The 10,095-nt window shown below is 42.2% G+C and overlaps 1 non-coding gene across 1 annotated transcript; it reads left to right on the top strand.

Annotated features, from left to right (window-relative positions):
* The first annotated feature begins 4,089 nt into the window (after positions 1-4,089).
* TRNAG-CCC (transfer RNA glycine (anticodon CCC)) lies at positions 4,090-4,162 on the top strand. The gene has a single exon. It is a non-coding gene; the product is annotated as a tRNA-Gly (tRNA).
* Positions 4,163-10,095: the final 5,933 nt, after the last annotated feature.

Genomic DNA, 10,095 nt, shown 5'->3' with positions numbered 1-10,095 from the left:
ACTGCTGCTGCTGCTGAGTCGCTTCAGTCGTGTCCGACTCTGTGCGACCCCATAGACGGCAGCCCACTAGGCTCCCCCATCCCTGGGATTCTCCAGGCAAGAACACTGGAGTGGGTTGCCATTTCCTTCTCCAATGCAACTGCTAGCAATTTCTAAAAAATCACATTCAAGGGACAAAAAGTGGCCATAGCTTAGGAAGCCCAAAATAATTTCTGGGGAAGTCCCAAAAATGAGTTCTAAAAACCGCCTTGATAGCAATTGCCCTTCTAGATATACAGGCCAAAGTAGAGATTCAAACATGTATTTGTACACCCATGTACTCATACAGCAGCATTATTCACAATAGCTGGAAGGTAGAAACAACCCAAAAGTTCACTGACAGATGAATGGATAAACAAAAGGTAGCATATTCATGCTATGGAATATTATTCAGGCTTTGAAAAAAAAAAAGGAAATTCCAATACACACTGTAACACAGGTGAGCCTTGAAGACATCATGCTAAGTGAAATAAGCCAGATACAAAACAATACATACTGTTTGATTCCACTTCTATGAAGTACCTGGAATAGTCAAGTTCATAAGGACCAAAAGTAGAATGGAGGTTACCAAGGGCTGGAGGGAGGAGGGAATGGGGAGTTAGTATTTAATGAGTACTGAGCTTCAGTTTGGGATGATGAAAAAGTTTTGGAAATGGATGGTGGTGATGGTTGCACAATAGTGCGAATGTACTTAATGTCACTGAATTGAACACTTAAAAATGTTTCAGTGGTAAATTTTATGTTTTGTAGATTTTACCACAATAAAAAAAGAATTTTTAAAACCATGTTAAACTTCCCTGGTGGAACAGTGGTTAGGAACCTGTTTGCTGATGCAGAAGACATGGGTTCAATCCCTGGTCTGGGAAGATTTCACTTGCCGCAGAGCAACTAAGCCCATGTACCGCAACTACTGAGCCTACCAGCCGCAACTGCTGAAGCCCACACACCCTAGAGTCTGTGCTCTGCAGCAAGAGAAGTCACCACAATGAGAAGCCCACACACCACACAGCAGGGTAGCCCTCGCTCCCTGAGACTAAAGAAAGCCCGAGCACAGCAACAAAGACCCAGCACAGCTAAAAATAAATGAATTTTAAAATAATGAAATAAAATAACTACAACCCACCCCAAAAAAACCTCTTTTGTTGATGCAGTGTTACTACTTACAGGAAGCAAAGCTAAGCTGCCCGCAGGAGTTTCTCACATAGAAAAGCAACACGCGCTTTCTGCAATTCATTGTCTTTTTCATCACTTTTAATTATAAACATAAGAAAACCACATCACAGAAATATTTGAAAGTAAAGAAAAAATTCATAATCCCCTTTCTTTTCTTCTTTACAGGAATTTTTTTTTTAGACCTGGTTGTAATCATAGTGTTTGGACAAGTCCCAAAAGTGACTTCCGGAAATCGCCTTGGCCCAGAGCAAGAGAATCACTATGATTTCTCTTGGGACGCTTAGCCGTGCTTCCACCAGAGTAGGAAGCATCCATTCTCTGGTGGATGTGGAGGGCTGAGAGGTGGTGAGAGAGGGGAAGGAGAGTAGGAAGAGAGAAGGCTGATGGCCCGCTATGACCCCTTTACACTGGCACCAGGTCATTGGCACACATGTGCGGGTATGGGTACAAGAACACGCATGCACGTGGGTTCTCTCCAGGATGAGAGTCTATAACATCACCCAAGGCTCTGTTTTGGGTTAAAATCCAAAAGGAATGTTGAGGTAGCCCCAGACCCTGAATACAAGGACAATCTAGTTGATGGCTGAGACCCTCTGCAAGGAGCCCAGGACAGCGTACCCTGGGGAAAATGAAGTGGAACTATGGCCTCCTATTCGGTTTGATTCACACCAGGACAGCAGAATATTAGTCTAGGACTGGACACGCCCAGGTTCAAGTCTCAGTTCAGTTCAGTTCAGTCACTCAGTCATGTCCGACTCTTTGCGACCCCATGAATCGCAGCACGCTAGGCCTCCCTGTCCATCACCAACTCCCGGAGTTCACTCAGACTCAGGTCCATCAAGTCAGTGATGCCATCCAGCCATCTCATCCTCTGTCGTCCCCATCTCCCCCTGCCCCCAGTCCCTCCCAGCATCAGAGTCTTTTCCAATGAGTCAACTCTTCGCATGAGGTGGCCAAAGTACTGGAGTTTCAGCTTCAGCATCATTCCTTCCAAAGAAATCCCAGGGCTGATCTCCTTCAGAATGGACTGGTTGGATCTCCTTGCAGTCCAAGGGACTCTCAAGAGTATCCTCCAACACCACAGTTCAAAAGCATCAATTCTTCGGCACTCAGCCTTCTTCACAGTCCAACTCTCACATCCATACATGACTACTGGAAAAACCATAGCCTTGGCTAGACGGACCTTTGTTGGCAGAGTAATGCCTCTGCTTTTGAATATGCTATCTAGGTTGGTCATAACTTTTCTTCAAAGGAGTAAGCATCTTTTAATTTCATGGCTGCAGTCACCATCTGCAGTGATTTTTGGAGCCCAAAAAAATAAAGTCTGACTCTGTTTCCACTATTTCCCCATCTATTTCCCATGAAGTGATGGGATTGGATGTCATGATCTTCATTTTCTGAATGTTGAGCTTTAAGCCAACTTTTTCACTCTCCTCTTCCACTTTCATCAAGAGGCTTTTTAGTTCTTCTTCACTTTCTGCCATAAGGGTGGTGTCATCTGCATATCTGAGGTTATTGATATTTCTCCCGGCAATCTTGATTCCAGCTTGTGTTTCTTCCAGTCCAGCGTTTCTCATGATGTACTCTGCATATAAGTTAAATAAGCAGGGTGACAATATACAGCCTTGATGTACTCCTTTTCCTATCTGGAACCAGTCTGTTGTTCCATGTCCAGTTCTGACTGTTGCTTCCTGACCTGCATACAGATTTCTCAAGAGGCAGATCATGTGGTCTGGTATTCCCATCTCTTTCAGAATTTTCCACAGTTTATTGTGATCCACACAGTCAAAGCCTTTGGCATAGTCAATAAAGCAGAAATAGATGTTTTTCTGGAACTCTCTTGCTTTTCCATGATCCAGCAGATGTTGGCAATTTGATCTCTGGTTCCTCTGCCTTTTCTAAAACCCGCTTGAACATCAGGAAGTTCACGGTTCACGTATTGCTGAAGCCTGGCTTGGAGAATTTTGAGCATTACTTTACTAGCATGTGAGATGAGTGCAATTGTTCAGTAGTCTGAGCATTCTTTGGCATTGCCTTTCTTTGGGATTGGAATGAAAACTGACCTTTTCCAGTCCTGTGGCCACTGCTGAGTTTTCCAAGTTTGTTGGCATATTGAGTGCAGCACTTTCACAGCGTCATCTTTCAGGATTTGAAATAGCTCAACTGGGATTCCATCACCTCCCCTAGCTTTGTTCGTAGTGATGCTTTCTAAGGCCCACTTGACTTCACATTCCAGGATGTCTGGCTCTGGGTGAGTGATCACACCATCGTGATTATCTGGGTCCTGAAGATCTTTTTTGTACAGTTCTTCTGTGTATTCTTGCCACCTCTTTTTAATATCTTCTGTCTCAGTACAGCCTTAAGGATGTGATTTGCTTTCATCCGAGCCTCAGTTTCCTTAGCTTTAAAACAGGAGTCATATTTCCTACCTCCTGATGGTATTATGAGGCCTGAAAGAGAAACCATGCAAAGTGCTTGGGAGGGAGCCCTCGCTAAGTGGAGGCTGTAGCAGATACAGCCCTCCTAAAGCCCCAGAAGCAACTTCACTGACCCAACAAACAACTGAAAACGTTTCCACTAGGGACATGGTTGTGAACTCAAGTGAAGAACTCACCAAAATTATTTTAACATTGTAAAGAAACACTGGAAAAACATAATAAAAGGTTTACTTAAGTATTTTCAGAAATACATGGAACACTTAGGAAATTAAATTATATTCAGATCTTAACAAATTTCAAACATTTGGCTTCCTGTCACTTTTTCTAATGGTATAATTAAATTTGAAATCAATTACAAAACTAGGGGGGAAATGTGTCTGGAAATCAAGGAGCACATTTTCAAAAGTCATGGGTTAAATAATAAATCGATGGAAGGACCTCCCTGGTGGTCCAGTGGCTAAGACTCTGCACTCCCAATGCAGCAGACTCAGGTTCAATCCCTGGTCAGGGAAACTAGATCCCACATTCCACAACTAAGAGTTCTCATGACGCAACTAAAGACCCAGTACAGCCAAGTAGATGAATAATTTTTTAAATAAAATAAACCAAGAATTTTAAAAATACTTAGAACTCTACAATAACAATAGTACTACATGTTAAAACTTTTTTTTAACCTAAAGCATTATGGTGGTAGTAGGAATGTGCAGTGGCACCCCACTCCAGTACCCTTGCCTGGAAAATCCCATGGACGGAGGAGCCTGGTGGGCTGCAGTCCATGGAGTCGCTGGGAGTCGGATACAACTGAATGTCTTCACTTTGAGTTTTCGCTTTCATGCACTGGAGAGGGAAATAGCAACCCACTCGGTGTTCTTGCCTGGAGAATCCCAGGGACAGGGGAGTCTTGTGGGCTGCTGTCTATAGGGTTGCACAGAGTTGGACATGACTGAAGTGACTTAGCAGCAGCAGCAGCAGCAGAAATGTACACTTTTATGTTTTTATTGCATAATAAGTTTTTTTAAAAAGATTGAAAAACTAATAGTAGAAGAAACCCAAAGAAAGTTGTAAGAAAGGGAATAATACAAATAAGAACACAGAATGATGAAAAATAAACATATACAGAAGAATCAACAAAACAAAAATTATGCTGTTTTAAAAGATTAATAACACTAACAAACCTCTGGCAACATGAATCAAGAAAAAAATAACAGAAGGCATAATATTAGGAATGAAAAATAGCGTATAACTGCAGGTGCCACATAGATTGAAACGATGGAGAATATTATGCACAATTTTATGCTAATAAGTTTGAAAACTTAAAAGCACATGGACAAATTCCTAGAAAAATGAGCTGACTCAAGAAGAAATTTAAAATCTGATTAACCCTATGACCATTGAAGAAATCATATCAGTAGATTAAAATCTTACCACAAGAAAAACACCAGGTCCAGATGGTTTTACTACTATCATTCAAGGATCAAATAACTCCAATATATAAGCTCCAATAATAACCCTTTAAATTATAGTATATGAGGAAACACTTCCCGATTTTTTTTTTTTGGTGTTATAATTCATACCAGGGTTTCCCTGGTGGCTCAGTGCTAGTGAATCCGCCTGCCAGTGCAGGAGACACGGGTTCGATCCCTGACCCGGGAAGATCCCACATGCCGAGGAGCAACTAAGCCCTATGCCCCAACTATTGAGCCCGTGCTCTAGAGCCAGGGGAGCCACAAACTACTAAAGCCTGCACACGCTGGAGCCTGTGCTCCACAGCAAGAGGAGCCACCGCAATGAGAGGCCCGTGCCCCGCAACTAGAGAGTAGTCCCACTCACTGCAGCTAAGTAAAGCCCGTGCAGCTTCGAAGAACCAGCACAGAGAACACTAAATAAAAATTATAGCAAAATTAACACCCAAACTGAAACGAACACTGCGCAAAACGTACAAGACAATTTCACAGGTGAACACAGACACAAAACTCTTCTTTGAAAGTTAGCAAGCTAGTTCCAGCAATGTATAAAACAAGCTTGACCAAGTTTGTTTTTGTGGGACTCCAAGACTATTTAATGTTAAAAGGCCAGTTCATATAATTCAAAGATTTAAAGGAAAAAAATATGATCATCTCAGTAAATGGAAAGTTTTGATAAATTTAAATATTCACTCATGATTTTAAAAATATATTTAAAGACCTTAGAAAGCTAGTAGAATTTCCTCAACCTCCTAAAGTATATTTATGTAAAATTGACAACAAAAATCCTATTTACTGTAAAACACTGAATGTTTTCTCTTTGAAGCCAAAAAGAGAATACCTGCTAATATCTGAATTCAACATTATATTGGAGTAAGAGAAGAGAACTAAAAGTATAAGGACTGGAAAAAATGAATCAAACATTTATTATTCTTACATATTATTGCTATGTGGAAAACGCAAACATCTATAGAGAAATTATTAGTTGTAATAAAAGTTTAGCAATGTGGCTGAATAAAAGTTAATATACAGAAGTCAGTGACTTTCTACAGGCAGTAACAAATGAAAAGGTAATTAGTAACAAGATAATCATGCCAAAAATATTAACTGAAATGAATAAATCTAACAAAAGCTATGTAAATGTTTTACTGAGAAAATAATGACATGTTTGGAAAACATTAAAGTTCTAAATAACAGGGGTTTGTGGATACTTTTTCATTTGAATATATTTTTCTTCTAAATGTTCAAAATCAATTATTGGGAAACATATTAAAACAATTTTAATTTTTAAATATTTTATTATATTCGCTGAAACATCTCTGGCCAACCTACAGAGCATCCAGACAGAAACAATTATAGTTAAATTCAGTCACATTTACTGTTTTGCTAATTTCAATAATAATAATTACATCGTTGTCCATGTATTTTTTATACATATGTATGCATATCTACTTTTTGACCTTGCCATTCAGTTCAGTTCAGTTCAGTCACTCAGTCGTGTCTGACTCTTTGCAACCCCATGAATCGCAGCACACCAGGCCTCCCTGTCCATCACCATCTCCCGGAGTTCACTCAGACTCACATCCATTGAGTCCGTGATGCCATCCAGCCATCTCATCCTCGGTCATCCCCTTCTCCTCCTGCCCCAATCCCTCCCAGCATCAGAGTCTCTTCCAATGAGTCAACTCTTCGCATGAGGTGAGGGTGCATTTGTCGGGGTAGGAGGACGGAATACATTTAGCACTTTGTTAGCCTGATTCACAACTTTTAAATATTTGGACAGAGGGTATTTGGGCCTCCTTTTTTCTTCGTGTCATGGAATCCTCTAACTTTAGGGGCAGGCCTGGAGGCATTGCAGAGGGCCTGGCTGTGGGCAAGGAACACATTTCTGGCTCCTATAGACTCCCTCAGCAGGCGCCAACCCAGGTGAGTCAGGACATCTGGACTTGGAAACATCAATCAAGCCCCAGGAAGTTGGTTCCTGGGAAGAAGCTACTGCACCTTCAGGGCAAACCTACTCAAGCTGCCAAGAAGGAAACTTGAGCATTTCAAAGCTTCCCAGTCTGGGGCCACGTTGAGTCAGGGCTGGAAGATGGGCATGTGTTGTAAGAAGTTCTTGACAGGAGGCTGGGGATCACAAGAGGAGGAAGAAAAGCCATTGCACCTTTCTGTCTGTGCATGAGCAAAGCTGCAATTTATTCAACAAACATTTCCAGAGTGCTAATCACTGTCCCCACCATCAAAATAGCTAAGATTGATTAAACACTTATGTCCGGGACCTGGGACAAATGGTATTTTACATAAAATCGTGCACAATACATGTCATATAGGATAGTCAGTTGAACTAGATATAATACTATTATTTTCTCAATTTTATGGCTGAGGAAACAGAGGCTGGAGCTTAAACGACTCATCCAGGGTCATAGAATTTGGACGTGACAGAGCCAGGATTTGAATCTAGAGAAACTTGGATATGTGTCTGGGTCTACATATTGGGCCATGAGCCAGTGAAGAAACTATAGAAATGAGTCATGGTCTCAGTTCAGTTCAGTTCAGTCGCTCAGTGGTGTCCGACTCTTTGCGACCCCGTGAATCGCAGCACGCCAGGCCTCCCTGTCCATCACCAACTCCTGAGTGAGTTCACTCAGACTCGCGTCCATCGAGTCAGTGATGCCATCCAGCCATCTCATCCTCTGTTGTCCCCTTCTCCTCGTGCCCCCAATCCCTCCCAGCATCAGAGTCTTCTCCAATGAGTCAACTCTTCACATGAGGTGGCCAAAGTACTGAAGCTTCAGCTTCAGCATCATTCCTTCCAAAGAAATCCCAGGGCTGATCTCCTTCAGAATGGACTGGTTGGACCTCCTTGCAGTCCAAGGGACTCTCAAGAGTCTTCTCCAACACCACAGTTCAAACGCATCAATTCTTCGGCACTCAGCCTTCTTCACAGTCCAACTCTCACATCCATACATGACCACTGGAAAAACCATAGCCTTGACTAGATGGACCTTAGTCGGCAAAGTAATGTCTCTGCTTTTGAACATGCTATCTAGGATAGTCATAACTTTTCTTCTAAGGAGTAAGCGTCTTTTAATTTCATGGCTGCAGTCACCATCTGCAGTGATTTTGGAGCCCAAAAAAATAAAGTCTGACACCGTTTCCACTGTTTCCCCATCTATTTCCCATGAAGTGATGGGACCGGATGCTATGATCTTCGTTTTCTGAATGTTGAGCTTTAAGCCAACTTTTTCACTCTCCTCTTTCACTTTCATCAAGAGGCTTTTAGTTCCTCTTCACTTTCTGCCATAAGGGTGGTGTCATCTGCATATCTGAGGTTATTGATATTTCTCCCGGCAATCTTGATTCCAGCTTGTGTTTCTTCCAGTCCAGCGTTTCTCATGATGTACTCTGCATATAAGTTAAATAAGCAGGGTGACAATATACAGCCTTGACGTACTCCTTTTCCTATTTGGAACCAGTCTGTTGTTCCATGTCCAGTTCTGACTGTTGCTTCCTGACCTGCATACAGATTTCTCAAGAGGCAGGTGTGGCAGTCAAATATGCACACAGAAGTGTTCTGATAACCCAACTTGGATAAAACTAGATGATCAGGAGGGACGTCTAGGAACTTCCTTCATGGCAGTGGTTAAGAGCCTGTCTGCCAGTGCAAGGGATGCAGGTTTGATCCCTGGTCCAGGAAGATCCCACATGTCACTGAGTAACTAACCTGTGCACCAGAACTACTGAGCCCACACTCTAGAGCCCACTAGAGCCCATGAGCAGCAACTAATGAAGTCTAAGAGCTCTAGGGCTCACGCTCCACAACAAGAGAAGCCATCACAACAAGAGGCCCCCAGACCAAAATGAAGAGTAGGCCCCACTTGCCCACACCCAGCAACAAAGACCCAGCACAGCCAAAAATAAAAAATTAATTAAATTTAAAAAGGACATCCAAATGAAGCAAAGTTAATGAACTGGGAGTGACAGAACATGCTAGAAGTACAGTGAGGGACAGATCAGATTCTAGGGGAAAAAAAAAACAAAAACACAAAAGCAGCATAAGTAGCAACCAGATTAGCTTAATATTGGATTGTGGGTAGGGCTTGCAGTTGTTTAGCTAGCCAAGGGAAACTATTTAAGATAAAGACCAGGAATAATAAGAAGGTACTACCAGGAATGAGACATAATCTTGAAAAATGAGTTATGAACACTACATAGCAATAAAGAAATGCTTGTAAGGATAAGTGAAAAGACCAGAGTTTTTAAATTCACATGTACACAAGAATACAAATCTCTCGTTAAAGCCCCTCCAAAAATATACCCAAACAAACTAAGTGAATTAGCCTATCCCCAAATCCTATTTTTAGTTCATTAATGCTATGAAATGAACTGTGTACCCACCCCACCACTGGACTTCCCAGATGGCTCAGCAGGTAAAGAATCTACCTGCAATGCAGGAAGTAGAGGAGATGCAGCTTTGACCCCTGGGTTGGGAAGATCCTCTGGAGGAGGGCATGGCAACCCACTCCGGTATTCTTGCCTGGAGAACCCCATGGAAAGAGAAGCCTGGGGGACTACAGTCCAAAGGGTCACAAAGGATCAGACACAACTTAGCAACTAAGCACAAACAAAAACAAATGCCTACCTAAGATTTGTAGGTTGAAGCCCTAACCCCCAGTGTAGCTATATTTGGAGACAGGGCCTTTAAGGAGGTAAATACAATTAAGGTTAGATAAAGTTAGAAGGGGGGGGCCCTGATCCGATAGGACTGCTGAGCTTGCAAGAAGAGGAAAAACACCAGAGTCCTCTCTGTGCACACAGAGTAAAGGCCATGTGCGCACAGAGCAGGAAATCACCATCTACAGATTAAGGAGAGAGACCGCACCAGAAACTAACACCGCCAGCTCCTTGATCTTGGACTTCCACCTCCAAAGCTCTGAGGAGATAGGTATGCATTGTTAAAGCCACCAAGTCTGTAGTATTTT

This window comes from Ovis aries, chromosome 11 (genome assembly GCF_016772045.2).
Source record: "Ovis aries strain OAR_USU_Benz2616 breed Rambouillet chromosome 11, ARS-UI_Ramb_v3.0, whole genome shotgun sequence".
NCBI classification, from domain to species: Eukaryota; Metazoa; Chordata; class Mammalia; order Artiodactyla; family Bovidae; genus Ovis; species Ovis aries.
Note: the sequence above shows the minus strand (reverse complement) of the source record. Positions and strands in the feature narration are given on the sequence as shown.